This window comes from Peromyscus leucopus, chromosome 19, assembly GCF_004664715.2.
Source record: "Peromyscus leucopus breed LL Stock chromosome 19, UCI_PerLeu_2.1, whole genome shotgun sequence".
Classification (NCBI taxonomy): Eukaryota; Metazoa; Chordata; class Mammalia; order Rodentia; family Cricetidae; genus Peromyscus; species Peromyscus leucopus.
Genome location: NC_051079.1, coordinates 1,496,225 through 1,517,478, shown reverse-complemented (window position 1 = coordinate 1,517,478; position 21,254 = coordinate 1,496,225). Strand labels below are relative to the sequence as shown.

Here is a 21,254-nt window from a genome sequence, read left to right as displayed (position 1 = left end):
GATTTGTGAACAATGTGTGCAGCTGAGGCTTTCCGTCATCATCATGTCCTTCCTTAGAATGTGCTCTAGGCATGGACACCTACCTCCTCCTAGGCCCCATCCGATACCTCATGTGACAGACATGTGCCATCCAGTGAGGTCACTACCAGCTCCATGTGAGATTAAATGTACTTAAAACGTAACAGTTCAATAGAGAAGCACTTAAAACATAAAATTCATGTTGGATTTAAGAAACATTTTAAGTGTATGAAAAAAAAAGCAAGAAATATTTAAAACAGAGTGCAGCAGGCCTCAATAATTTTTATATCAGCTACATGCCAAAATAATACCTTAGATACAGTGGGTAAGATAAAATAGTTTACAGTATTAAAATTGATTTTGTTTGCCTGGTGGCGGTAGCGCACACCTTTGATCCCAGCACTCATGAGATAGAGGCAGGCAGATCTCTGTGAGTTCGAGGCCAGCTTGGTCTACAGAGCGAGTTCCAGGACAGCCAGGGCTACACAGAGAAACCCTGGTTCAAAAAATCAAAAAACAAAACAAAAATTGATTCGGTTTGTTACTTTTTATTTTTACAATATGACTACTGGAAATTATGTGGGGTTTTTTTTTTGTTTGTTTGTTTTTTGGGTTGATTTGGTTTGGTTTGGTTGAAACAGAATCCCACTTTATAGTTCAGGCTGGCATGAAACTCACTATGTAGCTTAGGCTGACCTAGTATTCATGGACAGCCTTCTGCCTCAGGCTCCCAAATAGTGGGATTTCAGATATGAGCCACCATACCCAGCTCTACTGCACTCTCAAGACACTGGTTTGTCCAAGGCCACGAAGGAAGATGATCCAGATGTCAGGCACACTGCTGTTCAGTTTCAAATAAGACCTCTAAACACATCATTGCAATTCTCAGAGCCCCTGTGGGTGGAAAGTCCCCTTCCCTCAAAGCATCCGAGCCAATGCTAAAATGGTCCTGGAGAAAAGACAGGAAATGGCAGAGGCCGACAGGGAGTGGCATGTGTCTCTAGCACCAGCCATGCATTCTTGGCACAGCTGATGGGAATCCACACGTCCTGCTGCATGCTTCTCACTCGAAGTTACCGTATGCTTCAGGAATGTCTCACCCACGACACAGGCCAGCTTCGCATTATAACAGAGCCAGATCCAATTCATCCGTGCCTTCATTATCTATGCGTCTGGTTATCTTATAATGTCCCTGGCACAGAAGGAGATGTAACTTGTGACTGACCTGCTAACTTGCAGTCTAGCTGTGTGCCTCCCTCCACATCCCCCCTTCGTGAACACACATTCAGATGCCCATTAAAGTGGAGCTGACAGACACTAGCCAGGGTCTCAGTGTGTGGTCCAGGCTGGCCTTAAATGCACAGCCTTCCTGCTTCTGTCTCCTGAGTTCAGGGATTACAGATGTGCTCCACGATGGTGTGTACTCTGTGCCTCTTGAATTCCTGAGGCTACACAGCTGACTGGTAGTTAGGGAATTCCAAGCCGGAAAGGGAAGAAGAGAAGCACACAGGAAGGAGAGGGTGGGGAAGGAGGGAGTGGAGAGAGCTAGAGACAGACAAGCAGAAGACTGAGAAAGTTAAGAGCTGAGTGCTTCTGCTGCGAGCTGTTGCTACGTGGGAGATGCCCTTCAGACTGGCTGGTTGAAACGCCCATCAGTTTTGCCTCTTGTTAGGTAGTGACCCTGGCAAGTCATTTCGTCTTATGAGTTTCCACTTACTCTCCTGTAAGACTGAGAATGGTTTCCTGAAGAACTTTTTGTCAAGGATTGAATGAGAAGATATAGAAAATGATCTCCTTACTACAGGTAAGAGCAATAAATTCTGATTTCCTTCTCTCTTTTCACTCCTATTGAGGCAGATAGATTTTTATTCATTTTGGTTTTCAAAACCATATTATTTTATGTGTGCTTGAGGAGCATGTGGCTGTGGGCCTGGGCATGCCATGGCATACATGTGGAAGTCAGAGGGCAGAATTTGAGAGCTGGTTTTGGCTTTTCATTGTGGAAGTGTCTCTCCTGTTTCTGTCCCTTTGTGGAATCATGTACGGTTCAGAGAACATACTTACAGCTAGTGAAAAGCTAAAAGTAGTGGACAGAATGGCATCAGAAGTAATGTCATTGCTGTGTTACAAAAAATGTAAGTTGGTGATCTTTGTGACTGAGTGGCCGTCTAGAGGCCTGGGGATTTCTGTCAACACAGCCTAGAAGATGCAGCTCTAGAGTCTGTGAGCATTTTTCTTGGTTTTTGTTGTTGTTTTGGTTTTTTGTTGTTCATTTGTTTGTTTGTTTTGAGGGTGGTAGACAGGGTCTCACTGTATACCCCATGATGGCTTCAAACTCACAGAGATCCACCTGCATCTGCTTCCCAATTGCTCAGATTAAAAGTGTGCACCCATCTCCCAACTTCTTCTTTTTTAATCTCCCCAATTTTATTTTTACAATGTCCTTGGTGACTAGAGTCTGTCAAGGTATAACACATTGCAGTTTTCCTCTCTTCTTTGAGGAGTCGAGGACACTGAGGTGGGAAGCGAGAAGCCCCTGCAGAGCGATGGTGCAGACCTCCTCCTCAGACTCCTCTGTGGCCAAGAGCTACGGCTCAGAGCAAGGGGCGGACACTGGTCTGTCAGCCCATCCCTGGACCTAGGACCTAGATCCAAAGACATTGTCCTCTAAGAAACAGGAGACCATAAAGACACCTGCTTAAGTGTCTAAATCTCTCTCTCGATGTACTCTGTCCACTGACTCCTTGAATCATCAGAAAATGGCAAGGATACTATTTAATGGGCTCTTAACTTTGGGCCCTGATGCTAGCCCATGCATTCACTTGCTCAGTCCTCTAAACACTCCTATGGAGTAGCTGCCCACTACACCAATGAGACTTCTAAATAAGACAATGAAGTGGCCAGAGGCCATGTGGGGACTGAGTTCAAGTTGCTGTAGAGGACCACTTCCTAAGTAGAGACACCTCTTCAGCAACCTATAATGTTGGACTTTACTGACGCTGTTTTTTCTTGGCGTCTCCTTTTCCTTCAGATAAGAAAACTTGCAAACTGGTCTCAAAGACATCTTGACCTGAACCCAAAATGACAGTGTCATTTTTACCTGAGAAACTTTGTTGATCTCAGTTCATTTTGCAAGCATTCTTGTAGATCCAACTTTTCTAATCTCACAAAAGGGCTTTTCATAGTACATATCCACTGATACACTTGAGTGCCATTGAAGATCTGCTCCAAGCTAGGCACAGTGTCTTTCTGCAGAAAGACAAATTTGGGATCACCAATGAGGTGGCTCTGCTGTGGAATAATCCTTTTGTATACTGTGAAAATGTGTTGCTCTTATTGTTAATAAAAAGCTGACTGGTCAATAGCTAGGCAGAATTTTCAGGGCAGAGAGAATGCTGGGAAGATGTCTAAGGAGTTGAGAGCAGACACAGAGAGAAGCAAAATGAATGTGCCCATGTTGAAAGAAGGTAATGCCAGGTGGCAGAGGGTAGATAAGAAATATGGGCTAATTTAAAATGTAAGAGTTAGAGTCAGGCAGTGGTGGCGCACACCTTTAATTCCAGCACTCAGGAAGCAGAGCCAGGCGGATCTCTGTGAGTTCAAGGCCAGCCTACTCTACAGAGTGAGATCCAGGACAGGCACCAAAACTACATGTAGAAACCCTGTCTCGAAAAACCAAAAAAAAAAAAAAAAAAAAAAAAGCAGAGTTAGCTAGTAACAAGCCTGAGCTATCGACTGAACATTTATGATTAATATTAAGTCTCTGCATTTATTTGTGAGCAGCTGCCAAAACACAGAGAAACTCCACCTACATGGCTCAGTGTGAAAAGGCACCTTGCACACTAAGCCTGACAACCTGAGTTCAGTACCTGGAACCTACACGGTCGAAGGAAAACACCAAACTGACAAGATGTCCTTGGATTGCCATATATATGCCATAGCACACACCCACATTTTTGTACCCCACATACATACACACACATTTAAAAAATAGATACACAAATATTTAAACTTATTAATAAGATAGACAAATATTAGTAAGCCCTCACCTTTAATGTGCTCCAAGGCTTGTGGGAAAGACTCATGCATCAGACTTTGTTGGTTATTGCTAAGGCCATGTCTTCCTAGAGAGTCCAGACTGGTTTCAGACTCACAGTCCTCCTGCCTCCAGTTCCTGCAGGTTACAATCACAGGCAAGCACCCAAGAGATTGTTTTAGTGAAGTCTGAGGACCTTGGCACAATGCTATGGTCCTTTTGGAGAACACAAGGAGCCAGCAGTGGCCTCAGGAGGTATGGGGACCTAGCTAACATTTCAGTGGCTGGGCTCTTTGGTAAGAGGCCCAGTGAGGAGTGACAGGGCCTGGAGTGTCTCAGGAACCTCTGTGTATTTGGACTATGGAGGGCAGACACTCAGGCGATGAGAGAGAAGTTAGGGGAGGAAGTCCAGGCCATATGAGGCAAGGTGGGCCTGCTGTCCTCAGGACCTTAGACTCCCCACTGGGAGCCAGGAGGTGCCAGGAAAGTCTCACTAGGGGAATGGGATGATTCAGACCAGTCCAACCATGAAGGATTTGGGAGCTGAGTTCAGGCTAACTGAGGTGTCTCACTGAGGCCTGGTGGATGGTGACATTAAAGAAATGGGGTGTCCTATTGAAAGAGCAGGTGTAGAGCATTAAGTAAAGAGGGTTGTTTTGTTTTTCTTTGGGGGACCAGGTCTCACACATCCCAGATTGGTCTCTAGCTTACTATGTAACTTAGGATGAATTTGAACTTTTGATCCTCCTGACTCCACTTCCTGATGCTACGATTATTAGCATGTGCCACTACACTGAATTCTATGTGGTGCTTGAGATTAAACCTAGAGTTTCATGTATGCTAGGCAAGCACTCTACCAACAGAGCTATGTCCTAACTACCAATGCTTGGGTCCTTATGGTGGTATTTTATTTGTACTGAAATGTGATTTTCATTGTATGTTAATAAATAAAGTTGCCTGGGGTCAGAGCTATTAGAGCCATAGCAAGAGCATGGCGGTGGTGGCAGCAGCGGCAGCGCACGCCTTTAATCCCAGCACTTGGTAGACAGAGCTAGATAGATCTCTGTGTATTCAGGGATACAGCCAGCATTGGAGACATACGCCTTTAAGATCTGGATGGCTGTACTTACAGGCAGTGACGGGCAGTCATGTGTTTGGGTTTACAACCAATGAGAAGGCAGAACAGAAAGACTATTTAAAGACAAACACACAGGAAGTAGCTCTCTTTCGGGGACGTAGGAGCACCGCAGGAGGTAAGATTTTAGCTCTGAGCTCTGACCTCTTGGCTTTCTCTTTTACATTGGTTCTGTGTTTCTTATTTTAATAAGACGGTTGGTTACATCTACAGGTCCTCACTCTGGAGATTCTGAGGTAGTCTAAATGTTAACTTGTCTGAATATATTCTGGACATTAAGATTGTATTATATCTCTTTCCAAAGAGAAGTTAAGTTGACCAGCTGGGGTGATACGTAAGTCAGCAAGGTGCTTGCCCAGCAGTTGAAACAAACCCACATTAAAAAATCCAGGCATGGTGGTACATGCTTATAATCCCAGAGCAGGGGAGGCAGAAACAGTGGGTCTCTGGTGCTCACTGGCTAGCCAGGCTAGCCTATTTGGTGACTACCAGGTCAATGATCGACCTTCTCTCAAAAAAGTAAGGTGGATGACATCTGAGGAATAGCAGCCAAGCTTGTCCTCTGCTTCACGTGAGCACACACATAAGGAATCCAGTTGAGAGCCACTGTTTCAGGGGATAGGACAGCACTGAACACAGAGTAATTTAAAAAGGCTTGAAGAATAGCCCAAGTGTAGATAAATAGCATTAGGATTAGATTAATCATGTGACTCAGATCTCTGCCCAAAGTGTCAGGGGAGGTAGGAGTCATCCTCACAATGGTGGTGCATTGAATGTAGCCCGGCGCTTGGACAGAACGCAGAGAACAGAGCTCTGAGAGCTGCCCGGTGTGAATAATAGGCTGGAGGTATGGTTCAGGGACAGAGCAAGCGCTTAGCATGGGCAAGACCCAGGGGTTCAATCCCCAGCACAGAAGTGTGTGTGTGTGTGTGTGTGTGTGTGTGTGTGGTGTGTGTGGTGTGGGGGGGTGTGTGTGGTGGTGTGGTGTGTGTGTGTGTGTAAGATGGAGGAGGGGAGGGAGAGGAGGGAAAGGAAGGGGGAGGAACAGAGAGAAATTAAGAAAGAAAAGCATACAGTATGGGGCCAGAGAGTTGTCTGACTGGGTAAAGGTGCTTGTCAACAAGCCTAATAACCTGAGTTCAAGTCCCAAGACCCACGTTGTGGAAGCTGAGAACCAACTCCTGCACGCTGGCCTCTGGCCTCCACACACTCATCATGGCATGCTGTGTGCACACACTTTAAGTATTTAGTAGCTTGTAATTTGGGAAGGAGGCGTAGAATCAAAGCCACCCAGAACCTCTGGCAGATTTAGTAGATTTTCAGCTTCCAAGCTGCTTGGTGTAGATATGAGGTTACAGGAAGAAACGGGGCTCTGGGAGAGAGGTCTCCTGAGGCTCAGGCAGACGGGGAAATCTCTTGCTTTCTTCACAGCTCTTCTGACGGAAGCACTGAAACCAGGATCCAGAAAGCAATTGGGACGTTAAAAGGAGAATTTGGGAAAGTGGCTGCTGGGAAGGGATTCACAGACGACAACTTTGTTAATCAGGCCCTAAGTACATGCGTACCAAGATCTTTGAGATGACCTCCCAGGTTGACCACTAGGTGGCACGCACGCAGGACTGTTCTGTACAGCCTCCCAAGAGGAAAGCGGAAGTGGCTGGTACCCAGTGCTTAGAATCCCAGCGCTTGGGAGACTGAGGTGAGAGGACTGCCACAGTTTGAGGCCAGCCTGGATGACATAGTGAGTTTCAGACCAGCCTGGGCTACAGAGTGAGATCCTGTCTTTCTGTTTTTGTTTTTGTTTTTTTCAAGACAGGGTTTCTCTGTGTTGTTTTGGTGCCTGTCCTGGATCTCGCTCTATAGACCAGGCTGGCCTCAAACTCACAGAGATCCTCCTGGCTCTGATTAAAGGTATGTGCCACTGCTGCCCGGCTCCTGTCTTTTTTAAAAAATAACAAATTCTAACCCACAGAAGGCTAATGGAATCTGTAGTCTGTGTCTGAAAAGGCTACTTGTCATATCCTCTATGTTGTTACATGGGATTTGTGTGTCTGTGGTGCTGAGAACCAAATCCAGCTACAGTCTACAGCTGAACTTCATTCTAGGCCACCACAGGATTTTAGAGGTCTAACATGTTATCCATTGCACCACAGAGCCACCTGCATTATAGAATTTAGACAGCACTGGGGAATGAACAATATTAATGTTCAAAATGTTCAGAACACAATGCAAAATTAATTAGCATGCTAAGAGCATGGAAAATTGAAACATACATACAAGATTTTACAGATGGAATTACCTGACAAGGGCTCAGACGAAGGCAAGGGCCGACTCCTGAGAATTACCCTCCATCCTCCATGAGCACCCCTGCGGCACACGCACCCCTGCAGCACATGAGCCATATACAATCACAGCAAAGTACAACAAAGATAAAAGCTCCAAAGAGTGAGGCCAACGTTCAGTGAAAGAAGGTCTTAGTAAAGAGATAGGAAGCGAAAAGTGAAATAAAATGGAAGCTGAGTGGAAGGTTTGTTTAATCTTGTCATCATTTCACCTGTCTCCATCTTCCTGGGTGTCCAGTTTGTTCCGGTTTGGTTCTGTGGCCTTGGAGTCTAATCTACGGCACCCTGCCACACCACGGTAGTCAGAAGACAATTCTCAGGAGCTGGTTCTTTTCTTTCCCTGTGTGTCCTGGAGATCAGACTCAGGTTGTCTGGCTTGGCTCAGCCACTAAGCCATTTTGCCAGCCAAACTGGAAGTTTTAGAGCTGAAAAATACCATGGTTAATATATTGAAACTCAGTCGGGTGTGGTGGTGCACACCTTTAATCCCAGTACTCAGGAGGCAGAGGCAGGTGGATCTCTGTGAGTTTGAAGCCAGCCTGGTCTACAGAGTAAGATCCAGGACAGGCTCCAAAGCTACACAGAGAAACCCTGTCTCAAAAAAACAAGCAAATATATATATATATATATATATACACACACAAGCACATACTCACTGATAATGGAGGAATGAATCAATGAGCTTGAAGATAGAAAAACAAGGTCTCCAGCTAAACAGCAATATATATATGGTGGTGGGAAGACCAACAAGATTCTGGGACCCTGAAATGCACCACAGAAGTTTACCTTAATGAGTCTTTCTCTGTCCCACCAGCTCCCAAATAATGACATGGAGACAGAGTCCTCTCTGTCACAGAAGTCCCTCCTAGCCTCTTCCTGCCTAACTATTGGCCACACAGGTCTTTACTAAGCCAATCAGAAGGTGTCTTGGCAAAGTGTAAGCAAATATTCCACAAAAGTCCACACTTGTCATCAGGGTGTGAGAGGTCAAGGGAAAAAGGATGCCGTGAGGAAAAACCAATAGACAAAATAGTGACAGAAAACTCTGATTCCAGTGAAACACAGAAGACCTACAGATTTGAGAAATTTAGCAAACCCCAAACAACATTAAATTCTTTTAGAGAAAATAATTAGAAAACACAGCACTTCAGACTAAAGATTTGACACTTCCCTTAGATCTAAATATCCCATCAGAAGCCATAACAGCTGGGAGGAACATGGACAAGCTGGTGAGCTTGTCTGGTGTTAAGACAAATGCACAGTGTACAAGACAGAGAGGACCCTGGGCCACAGTGAGGTTTCTACATCCTCCAGGCTCCATAAATCCTTGTGGGACAGAAAAGAGTAGTTTTTTAATGTTTAAGACAACCTCTAATAATAGTCTACAAGGAAATAAAATCATCACAGTAGGCTAGGGAGATGTCTCAGTGGGCAAAGTGCCTGCCTCAGCAGCATGAGTTTAGATCCCCAGAACCCACCTAAGCCAGACCCGTGACTGCAGAGATAGTTCAGCAGTTAAGAGCACTTGCTGCTCTTACAGAACCCCTGGGTGTGGTTCCCAGCCCCCTCATGGTGGCTCACAATTCCAGTTATGGGGAATCTAATGCCCTTTCTGACCCCCCTGAGCATCAGACCCGCATTTGGTTTACATACATACATACATACATACATACATGCAGGCAAAACACATATACATAAAGTAAAACATAAAAATAAATCTAAAATAATGTTTTAACCAGGCATGGTGGCCCATATGAAGCTCAGTGGCAGCCAGCCTCGCCCAGTGGAGGAGCTTCAGGCTCAGGGAGAGACCCTACCTCAAAAAGAAAAAAAAAATACTGGAGAGTCATCAAGGGGAGACACCTGAGATAGGCCCGTGGCCAACACACACACAGACAGACACACTCATACATGTGCATGCACACATGCTCACACTTACACATATACCACACATACACAACACAACACACACACTGAACCAACCAATCAATGAGTAAATAAATAAGTAAAAAGAAAACCACAATAGATATAAAGCTTGGGCATGAATGTTTACAGCAGTGGTATTCGTGACAGCTCCAAACAGAAACTACCTAAATGTCTTTTAACCAACTATACCTTAGGACACTAAAAGGAAATCAAGGAATGAACTATTGATAGATCCCAAGAGAATACTGCTGAATGAACAGAGCAGCCATACCCTGAGAGTCTTCTCACACAGACGAATGGCAGACAGTTAAAGGGGAGGGGAGGCAGTGGCCACAGCCAGAAGGAGCCACAGATTCTTCCTAACAGTTGACCATGCATTAGGAAGAGCTCACCAAGAAAGTACAAACACACACAACACTCGCGAAAGGTCGATAGATTGAGACCGAGACAGTGTCAGTTCCTTGGCTGACACTGCTCTCTAATTATGCATGATGCCACCATCAAGGGGAGCTTCGTGAAGGCTTTTGTATAAGGTTGCCAGGGCCACCATAACAAAGTGACACACCCACTGAGTGACTTACACAATGACAGTTTATCTCTCACTGTCCGGCGTCTGGAAGCCCCAAGTCAAGGGCTTCGGAGAATTGACTAGTTCTGCCTGCCGTGATGGAGAGCTTGCCTCATTCCTCAGCCATCACTCCGCCCCAGGAGCTGGTTCTCTTCTGAAACCTTGTGGTTCCACGTCATCATTTCAGCAGCATCTCCTTGACCTGCTGAACCATTTCACCAGCCCCAAGTTTCCCATTTTTTGTAAGGACACATGTCACTTTGGATAAGGAACTGTCTACTCGAAAGGCCAATCTCTCACATTCAAAGATAAAGGGTGGTAAGAGTCAAATATGAACTTGGGAGGGACATAATTCCGCTATTAACAGGTAGATGGATTCTTCATGTGCTATTGCATACAACTGCATGCAAATCTATAAAGAGCTCAAAATTAATTTTTAAAAAGATTTCTAAATATAGGGAAGAAAGAAAAGAGATGAGAAGAACTGAATCCATATAAAGCATTTTCTCTAATGATCATAGAATCAGATTAGAAAATATAACAGAAACATATCCAAGTACTTGAAAGTTATGAAACACACTACTGCATAAACAGGCACATAATGATGATATGACAAAAATAAAGCATATTATAATTAACACTCATTACTGTCTATATTTCTGTTTAATCCTCTGTGTGAGTATGCTCATTATCTTAGACTACTGTGCACTATTATAACAGAACACCTGAGACTATGTAATTTATAATAAGTAAAAATGTAATATTCACAGTTCTAGAGGCAGAAAAGGCCCAGGATCAAGGTGCTTTCATTTATCAAGGGCCATTTTGATATATCAGTCATTGAAGGTGGGAGTCAGGGGAGGGGACAGAGACAGACAGACACACATACAGGCAAGGTGGGGAGAAGGAGGGAGAAGGGTGGTGGCCGCCACCGCCATCGCCGGCTTTGTTTTTTAATTTATGTGTCTGACTGTCTTGCCTGTGTGTCTGTATGTGTAACACCTGTGTGCCTGATGCCAGTGGAGGCCAGAAGAGAGTGTTGACCTCCGGGAGCTGAAGTTATAGACAGTTGGAAGCTGCCATTCGGGTGCTGGGAATCAGACCCTGGACCTCTGGAAGAGCAACCAGTGCCCTTAACTGCTGAGCCATCTCTCCAGCCCCTAAATAAATCAATTTTAAAGGAATAAAAATAATGATTAGTTAAAAGATGAAATGGCTGTGGTAGAATAGTGACCCCTGATGACTTGGACATTCTGGTTCCTGAAATCTGTGAATACGTTGCTTAACTGATCAAGGGCAGATGATTCTAAACCGGAAACATCCCAGATTATATGGGACTGATGGACTCACGGCGCCCTCTGCAGGATGAGTCCAGAGGGCAAAATCAGAAAAGGAGAAATGATGGAGAACAGAGATCCGAAATCCAAAACCAGCCACAGAGACAGAGAAAGGCCTGAAGATGCTGGACAGTCAGGGGCCCAGGGATGCAGATGCCTTCTACAGTGCGGAGGCCAGAGCCTCTCTGGCCGCACCTTGTCTTAGGACTTAACATTTCCACATGATAGACTTGCAGTGCTCTCAACCACTGAGTTTATGACTTCCAATTTGCTGCAGAGGCAACAAGAAACTAATACAAATGTACTTCTCTCCCTAGAGTGGTGGTTCTCAACCTTCCTAACACTGCAGCCCTTTAATACAGTTCCTCATGGTGTGGTGACCCCAACCATAAAATTACTTTTGATGCTACATCATAACTGTAATTCTGCTGCTGTTATGAATCATAATGCAAATATCTAATATGCAGGATATCTGATGTGCAACTCCCGTGAAAGGGCCATTGGATCCTCAAAGGGGTGGAGACTCCCATGTTGAGAACCATTGTCCAGAACATGTTGCAATCCATTAACCTCCCCGTGGGTGCTTTTACTCTGGGGAGACACAGTCACAAGTCTGTGACTCCCTGATAGGGGACGTGAGCCACAGAGTGCAAAGCAGCATTGTGTCCTGAGTGTGGAAGATGTCAACGGCAAAGGAACCCCAGGCCTTTCTTGTACCTATTTCCGGGGGAATGCTAGGCAAGATGGCTCACATCTGTCATTGCAGCTGTGAAAAGATGAGGCAGGAGAATCACCATGAATTTGAGGGAGGCTAGACTGGTCTACATAGTAAGTTCCAAGCCAAACTGGGCTACAGAATGAGACAATGTCATCTGCAAAAAAATAAAATAAAAATAAATAAATAACAGTAAAATGCCCGTCTTCAGAGGTGATGCTGAGCCTGGGCTCTCGGGTACTTACATGTGACAGGCAGGCTTAGAACACTCTGTAAAAGCGCAGGGAACCATTGCCTTTCACAGATGAGGGGAGGCAGAATTCAAAGCCATTTTTATCCTCGGCAGTCATGGTATCACCTGTAAAGGGGAGAAGTTTAAAAATGGCCTCCCTTCTTTTCCCCTCCTGATCTGGTCCCCAGAGCTCAGCTGTAACTGGAAACACCTACCCATCTGCAGGCTGCTCATCAGCTGACAGTCTGCGTACAGCTTTGCTTCACATCTGTCCTCTTCAGGACCCCACTGTGGCTCCCTGTGATGTGTGTAAGTTCACTTTCTGGAGTTAGTGCACAGGGATGAAAGGCCCAAGTGGCCTGGGTGGCAGGTCAACTGCTGGTGGCCTGTAAATGCTTTCCAGCTTCTGCTGACATCGGATGAATGAGGACACCACTGTTACCCTCACCACCTTCATGGAAAAGAGAGCTTGGGCTCCAGGCCAGCTATGACCTAAAACTCACTGAACAAACAGTTGAAGAATGTGGATCCATGGCTAGGGCTAGCACCGAACACAGAAAGGGACTGTTTCGGGCAATAGCTGCTCTTTAAATGGGGTTTCTTTCACACACATGCGCGCGCGCTCCACGCACACACACACACACACACACACACACACACACATCTTTTAGTGTATGTTCACACCTCTGTGAGCAAGCACAGGTACACATGTTCCACAGTGCACAAGTGGATGCAGTGACTGGTAGATTAGACTAAAGCAGCACAGGATGCTACAGACAGGTGCATCCCAACAGTACCTGCCCTCAGATTGCTCAGGTGTGTGACCGTGTGCAAGATCGGTAGAATGCTTGTCCAGCACACACAAAGCCCTGGTTTTCATCCCCAGCAACACATAAGAAACAAGGTGTTGTGATACAGGCTTAGAATCATCAAACCTGGGAGTGAGGAAAATAGAAATTCAAGGTCATTCTCAGCTGTATTGTGAGTTTGAGGCTTGCCTCAGCTATATGAGACCTTACCTCGTGTGTGTGTGTGTGTGTGTGTGTGTGTGTGTGTGTGTGTGTATGTGTGTGTGTGTAGGCTATCATTTTTTTATTGTAGTAAACTATACTGAACATGGAGCTGCTCAGTGGTTCAGAGTAAAGGACCTAGGTTCAGTTCCCAGCACCCATGTGAGGTAGTTCACAACCACCTGTAACACCAGCTCTAGGGAATCTGAGGCCCTCTTCTGACCTCCTCAGGCAGCTGCATGTACTTGGTGCACATATGTACACTTGGACAGACACATATACATAAAATAAATAATAAAATAAATCTTTTTATTCATTTCAGGTGCATTTATTGAACATTAAATTCAGCAGTTTCTATCATTAGTATACAACCCAGTGGTATCAGTAATAGTCACATTGTGTGTGATCTTCATTATCAGTGAACGACAGTCATCATTCTCCAGAATTCTTCATAATATCAAACTGACACTATGTAGCCATTAAGTAATAATTTCCTCCAAGCTCTTGGGAAGCTAGGTTTACTTTCTGTCTCTGAATTTGCCTATTCAAGGTATCTCATATAAGTGAACTCAGAATAGTAGTTATTTTGTGGCTATTTCACTTGGCATAATGTTAGGGTTTTTATTTATGTACCAAAATTTCATTCCTTGTAGTACTTAGTAATAGTCCATTACAAGTGTACATTTACACCCCATAGATTCATTCATCTGTAGACGAATTTGGGTTGTTTCCATCTTTTGGTCATTGTAAGTGATGCTGCTTTTAAATGTGCCTCTTTCTCTCTTTCTCTTGCTTTCTTTTTTTTTTTTTAACTATTCTGAATATATACACAGATTGCTAGAACACATGCTATTTCTGTGTTTAAATTGTTTGAGAAGTGGTCATACAGGTTTTCATAGTGTCTGCCACACTTCATACTCCCACTAGCAACTTCACGGGTTCTGATTCCTCTACGTCCTCTCCAGGATGTTTTTCCCATCGCTGTTTCTGCTGTTTGTCATAACTGTCCTAATAGATATGCAGTGACATCTACTTTGGTTATGATTTTCATTTCCCCAATGACCCTACGTCAATTCCTAACTATAACTGACTGACAATTAAAAAGAGTGAGATTAGCCTCTGCGACAGTTTAGACAAGTGGGTTCAGAAAACGCCTGTCATTCCCCAGCCTTGAGACTAACATTTGCATCACATTCCTAAGTCCGGCGCATATTTGCATGCAATTGTTAATAAGGTTAAAGTTTGGGAGAGTGCATCAGGTTTGAATGAAGACAAAAGAGGGCGGCCCCAGGCCCTGCTACGAGCAGAATTTGAATCCAGGATGTGGGTCTAGAGCAGCACACCCAGCAGCTGAGCGAATTCAGACAATGGAAACATGCCGTGCGTAATCTGACCTGAACGGCCTATCTTCACTTTAAATTCTATGGTAAAAGGCAGCTCCCGAGGCACATCGGTGTCTCACCCTGCAAATCAGACAAGATTTCAGAGCAGACACAATGAATAATGGGAACCTCCCACATACTTGAGCAAAAAATTGATACTGAGAACAATGTTGGAGGAATGTGGTCCCTGCAGCAGGTGGGTGTCCCAGGCTTGAGGTCAGAGAGGTTTGAGTTCTAACCCCCCAGAGACACCTACTGTGACCTGAGTCCTTTTCTTGGCCTTGCTAAGCCTCCTCTCCTCCTCTATAAAACGGTTGTTATGTTTCACTCTTTCAAAAAATATTGACTAGGCACCTACTGTGTGCTAGGCACTGGCGTGGCTTCTAAACGCGTGGATATGGTCTCTATCTGAACTGAAGAGAGGATCCATAAATCTATACGGTGTAAGGTAATTAAAACTTCCAGGCTGGGGCTGTAGCTCAGTTAGTATGCAGTAGCATGCATGAAACCCTGGGTTCTATAAGTCAAGCATACTGGTATGTGCCCATAATCCCAGCGCTCTGGAGATGACGACAGGACCAGACATGCAGGGCCATCCTCAGCTATGTAGCAAGTTCAAGGCCAGCCTGGGCTACATGAATAAATATGTCTGAAAATAATAAATAAATAAATAAATAAATAAATAAATAAATAAATAAATAAATATAAAGCTAGGGGAGATGACCCGGTGCTTACTGTAAAAGTGAAAAGACCCAAGTTCAAATCCTCAGCTCCCACATAGAAGCTGCATGTGACCTTGTGTGCCTGCAACCCCTAGAATAAGGTAGAGCGTGATGGAGGAGATACAAACTGTACACAGTGCAGTGAGTGGATAAATACATAAAGCTGAGGCTTTAGAGAAGTGTGGAGGAGCAGGGTAAAGGAGAGTGCTGTGTTTGGAGCAGAGGCTGATGCAGAGGTAAGGCCTCAGGAAGTTCTATCACCGTTCTGAAGGAGGCCTAGGGGCCACCGAGAGGGACTTCCCACGCAGGGGTGACTTCCCACGCGGGACCCAGCAGAGGGGCCTGAGAAGCACTTGCACAGTGAAGGGTTGGGCAAGCGAGGGAGACAGGACCCACGACAGAGGTCAGTCCGCCCAACACTCCACTAAGGTGGAGAGTGGGGGTGGCTGTGCCCAGGATGAGGGCAGTTTTAGGGATGTGTGGGTGCAGAAGCAGTGCTGCTCCTACTATCAATAGAGAAGCTCTCCAAGGTGGACTCACGGATGCTCCCCCAGCCAGCAGGAGCAAGGAGAGGGGACAGGACCAAACCAAGCCAATAAACGCCAGCTGAGCTCCTCACCTGGGAGATCAAGTACGACTTGGTGGCCTTGGAGTTGTCGTTGAGATTTCCAGGATGTCAGTCAGATAGTTAGGGTGTCCTGTGTCTCAGGTACAGACAAGGGTACAGAAAAAGACATTGCCTTCTTCGTGTGTGTGTGTGTGTGTGTGTGTGTGTGTGTGTGTGTGGCCACGCACATGTGCACAGAGGTCAGAGGACAACCAACAACTTTCAGGAGTATAGAAATGAGGTCGGTGCAAACACCTTCACCAGCTTAAGCCACTCTCTGGGTCCAGGGACCCAGCAGCTGGGACTGCGTCTGGAACCCCAGCAGGGGTCGACTGAAGACAGAAATACAGTCCTGGGCAGCCCTTGTGGAGCCGCCTTGCCCTTCACCCCGCCAGAACACCCTGATTTTCCAGGTGGAGGAAGTGGGGTGATGGGTGGCAAGTGGAGAGGAAAGCAGGCCGAAGGCCACAGAGCCTAGCACTTATCTGCGGTGGCTGAGGTGATTAACTTTTGACAACCGCCATCCGTGCGTCACCTCCTCGCCAGACTCTGTCCTCTCCTCTCACACCTTGAGGGGAGTGACAGCCCTGGGAAGCGGTGGAGACAGGGGACAAGCAAGAGCGTAGGGGGAGCCCTAGAGTGCCCACAGCAAGGAGCCAGGGTGACAGTCACCCTGACCTTGGGGAGCCACTAGAGGGGCATGGACAACCCCCTTTCCCAGGAGAAGGCCCTTTCAGACCCTGGAACACAGAACCCGAGGCCTCGCGTTAGTCTAACCGGGAAGGCTTGCCCCCCCCCCCCCCAGCCCTTCTCCTCACACACTGGTCCTATTGTTGATGAACAACTTGGCTGTTCTCTAAAGTGGCTAAAATCTGGCCCAGCTTCCAAGGCCTTTCCTGGTCAGATCAGGTGACCCATTCCCTGAGACGTTTGGAGCAAGAGAGGATTACCTGCCACCCGCTTCCCCCTTGGAGGCAGGTGAGACTAAATCCATTTAACTGACCGGCTGCTGCCAGTTTACAAATAAAACACAGGCAATGAAAGCCGCCTTTGTTCCCCAGAGGCGGGCTTCCTGGCGCTGAGGTTAGATTAGCGATTTGTCCTTTGTGAAAGGATTACCTCATTGTTTTAATGTTTATTTATCAATTTGCATCTTCCAGCAGTTTCGACTCCGCTCCGGGGGCCCAGCCCTCCACGTCTCGCTGCTCATTTTACCACCCGTGCCAAGGACCTCAATAAAGGGAATTCGGAGCGCTCCTGGACCACGGGCAAACCCGCCCTTATTTTCTGTCTGCACAGGTTCAAACTTCCTTCCCTGGCTGAGGAATAGAAATGAAAGGCCTGTCCAGGGAGAGAAGACGTTCCGCCAGATAAAAGGAGTCTTTTCCACCTGAGATTTCTAACATAAAACTCTGCGCTTTTGTGAAATGGTCTTAGTTTGAAGCCAATCTGCCCCGGGGGCAGCTGCAGAAGCCTGAAGCTCACCTTCATGCTGTGCATTGCTTGTGTGGCTCTGAGAAACACAAGGATGACTTCTTCAAGGTGACAAGGGGGCTGAGCAGGGCTCATCACTTCCTTCCCAAAACAAAGTGACGTCTTAAGCACTTGGTTCTGCACAGGGGCAAGTGGAATCCCAACTCCTTCTTACCTGGGATATTTTCGCCTGAGGATAGTTTATCGACCTTTGATTTTAAAAATAAAATGGTGGGGCTTGGGGAGATGGTTCAAGGGGTAGGCACAAGGTCCCCTGCAAGCATAAGGACCTGAAATTGACTCTCCCAAGCCCACCAAAACAGCTCGGAATGGCTTCCTGTATGCCTGTAACTCTGGCACTGAGGACCCCAAGAGCCCGCCCACCAGCCAACTTCAGGCTCAGGAAGAGATCCTCTCTCAGGCAAGAAACCTCATGCATATCCATAGGCCCCCTCACCTCCACACTCATGCATACACAACTCACACTAAACAAATAAAATGCTCCCCTCCTCCGCCCTCCCCACAGGGTTTCTCTGTGCACCGGTGGCTGTCCTTGGACTTGCTCTACAGACGGAGCTAGCCTCGGACTCGGAGATCATCCTCTGTCTTCCAAGGGCTGGGATTAAGCCATGTGCCACTGTGCTTTGTTTTGTTTATGAGAAAGTGTCTCAGATAGCCCAGGCTAGCCTGAAACTCTCAAGTATGTGAGAATGATCTTGAACTCCTGATCCTTCTGCTTCTACCTCCCAAGTGCTGGGATTATGGGCACTCAATACCACCATGACAGGCCAAAAAGGCCAAAAAGAAACTTTAGGATTTGATTAGACTGTATACAGCTCAGTGGGAGGTCATCTGCCTAGCAGGGCGCAAAGCCCTGAGCACAACCTTTAGCGTAAAAGAAAAAGAATATAAAATTAGAAATCTTGGGCACCGGCTGTAGGTTGCCTAGTATGTGTAAGAGCCCAGTCTGATTTTCAGTACTTCAAAACTAAACAAAACAAAAAATATTGAGGCTGGGTATGGTTGTGCATGCCTCCCAGCACTCAGGAGGCAGAGGCATGCCAGTCTCTGAGTTCGAGGCTAGCCTGGTCTACAGAGTGAGTTCCAGGACAGCCAGGTCACACAGAGAAACTGCCTCAAAAGAAAAGAAAATAAATTAAAACCCAATTCCCACCGGTGTGCTGCTTGGTGCACAGCTGTAACCCAGCCTGTGGGAAGTAGAGGCAGGAGGATCCGAGGCTTAAGATCATCTCTGAAGTGAGTTCCAGACCAGTCTGGGACATATGAGCCCGGTCGTAAAAGTAAACAAAGAACAACTTCAAACAATCAATGTAGCTCATCTAAAACAAGTAGATCAGTGTGGCAGAGATCAGGATTGTGGGGGACACAGGAAATGGGGGGCATAGGAAAACTCTGGTGCCTTTTTCTCAATCTTGCTATGAACTTCAAACTCTTGGGTCTTGAATTGTGTGTGTCTGTCTGTCTGTCTGTTTCTGTCTGTGTGTCTGTCTCTCTGTGTGTGTGTATGCAGTTATTCTTGGAGATCTGCTATCACCTAGCCTCAAACTCATGTAGCTGAGGATGATCCTGAACTCCTGATTCTTCTACCTCTCCATTTCTCAAGTACCAGGGTTACAGGTGTGTACCACCACGTGGGTCTGGCTCCCAAAACCACTCTTAAATATAAGTGATGAGGCTGAAGAGATGGCTCAGTGGCTCCGAGCACTGGCTCCTTACAGCCATAGAACAGTGACTAAGACACTGCTCTTTAGAGGGTCAAGGTTTGGTTCCCAGCACTTGCATAGCAACTTACAGCAGTCTGTAGCTCCAGTTCCAGAGGATCTGATCCCCCTCTTCTGGTCTCATTGGGCATCAGGCAAACATGTGTTGCTCAGGCATGCAAGTAGGCAAAACAAGTAACTGTAATTAAGCAAACGGTTCTGTCATACTGGCCCCTCTAAGACCCCACAGAGGGCTCTCCTGTCCTGCATGGCACAGTGCACACACTGTGGATGAAATAAAGAAGAGATCCCCACATTTTCCTCCAGCTTGGTCTCCAAGGTAGGCTACCCCTTTGCCTATACATCCTCCAAATCCCAGGCAGATACCACATCTCATCTTTCTAACTCCTGCTTTACATACGCTAACCCTTCTGGAAGGTCTGCTTGAGAAACAGATGCTTGGTGCTGAGACAAAGTCCTTCACCAGGTGGCCTCAATGGTATGTTTCAGTTTTAGCCTGCACTGAGACCTGAAGCAGTGTTTTTACTGTGTTGCCCATAGATGATGGCAAACCGTGAAGCTAAACCCAAGGGAGGAAGCCAGCCTCCTCCTTCAAGCCGTGGCACACCACAAAGGGCTGCTGTCCATCCAAACGTGACCCCACCAGGTTCATGGCAGCTGCTCAGCCCCTCTGACACTCTAAGTCCTTCAGTGAGCAAGGAGCCGAACCCACTACAACAATCTCCTAACTGGCTCACAGCGTGTTGTATCGGGTGAGTCTGTAGCCTCTCGATTCTGTTTATTTTGTACTGTTTCGAGACAGGGTCTCATGTAACCCAGGCTAGCCTCAGAGTCACTATGTAGCTCGTGCTAACCTTGAGCTCTTAATCCCTACGCCTCTACCCCTGAGTAAGTGCCTGCTGGGATGACAGTGGTGTGCCACCAAGCCTGTCTTTTTATTTTACTTTTTCAGTCTCCAGGCAACTTGATGGACCTGTTGTGGATGCAACTTGAAAATGAAAACATTGTTCCCACCAAGGCTCTTCTACCAATACCAGACAGCCTTGCCTTCCAGAGCCTTCTGGAAGCAGCCAACTATTCCCAAGACCTAGAAGGTTCTGCCACAGATGGCCACTTAATAGAAATTTCTATGAAATACTGGCAAAGTATTTTGTAAGGTATAATGGGAGAAAGGGGTCAATATTCATAGGAAAAGGAATAGAAAAGCTAACTAGCAAAAAACTTTTATCCTTTTTTTCTTTTTTAAATACTTTTGGAAAAGTTAATATTGTGGATGACATCCTTTGGGCACCCCCCCCAGCACCCTTCATACCTTCTACCCCCCCTTCCTCCCTCCCTCGCTCCTCTTTTTTATGGAAGAACATGTTGATAGAAGACAACCCATTTGTGTACCAACGATGGCAGCCCGGGCTGGAATTCCAGCTCTGCTGCTTAGGGGAATGATCTCAGAGTTACTGAATCTTGGGACTCTTTCTGTTGGGTTTGTTTTGCTCTGCTTTATTTAGAGACAATGTCTTCTTGATATATATGGACTGGAACTTAAATGTAGCCCAGGCTGGCTCAAGCTCATGATTCTCCTGCCTCAGCCTCCTGAGCACTAGAATTGCAGCCATGAGCCACAATGTGCAGCCTGCTCTTTGTTGTTTTGTTTTGGTCCCGCTAAGGATTGAGTTAGTATCCAATGGTGATGTAGCTGGAGAGAGACACACTGGCAGATGGGTAAAGAAAACCTGCAGAAGTTCATCTGCTGGGGCGTCTTTGAGCCAGAGACAGGATAGTAGTGGTGTCCCAGCTTTTCCACTGCTATAAAGAACACCTTCAGGAGTATCTTGCTTGCTTGTTTGTTTATTGAGATAAAACCTTGCTATGTAGCACAGGCTGGCCTAGAATGTTCAGCAACTCTCATTCATCAGCCTCCTAAGTGCTGGGATTACAAGCTTGAGACACCAGCCCTGCCCCCAACCCAACTTGTAGCCACTGACCTCTGTCTTCTGTAGGAGCGTGTTGCA

The 21,254-nt window shown here is 46.2% G+C and overlaps 1 long non-coding RNA gene across 1 annotated transcript; it reads left to right on the top strand.

The window, feature by feature from the left end:
• Window positions 1-1,302: 1,302 nt before the first annotated feature.
• Window positions 1,303-20,091, top strand: LOC119086241. Its single transcript, XR_005089464.1, has 3 exons — window positions 1,303-1,822; window positions 17,191-17,572; window positions 19,786-20,091. It is a non-coding gene; the product is annotated as an uncharacterized LOC119086241 (long non-coding RNA).
• The last annotated feature ends 1,163 nt before the right edge of the window (window positions 20,092-21,254 follow it).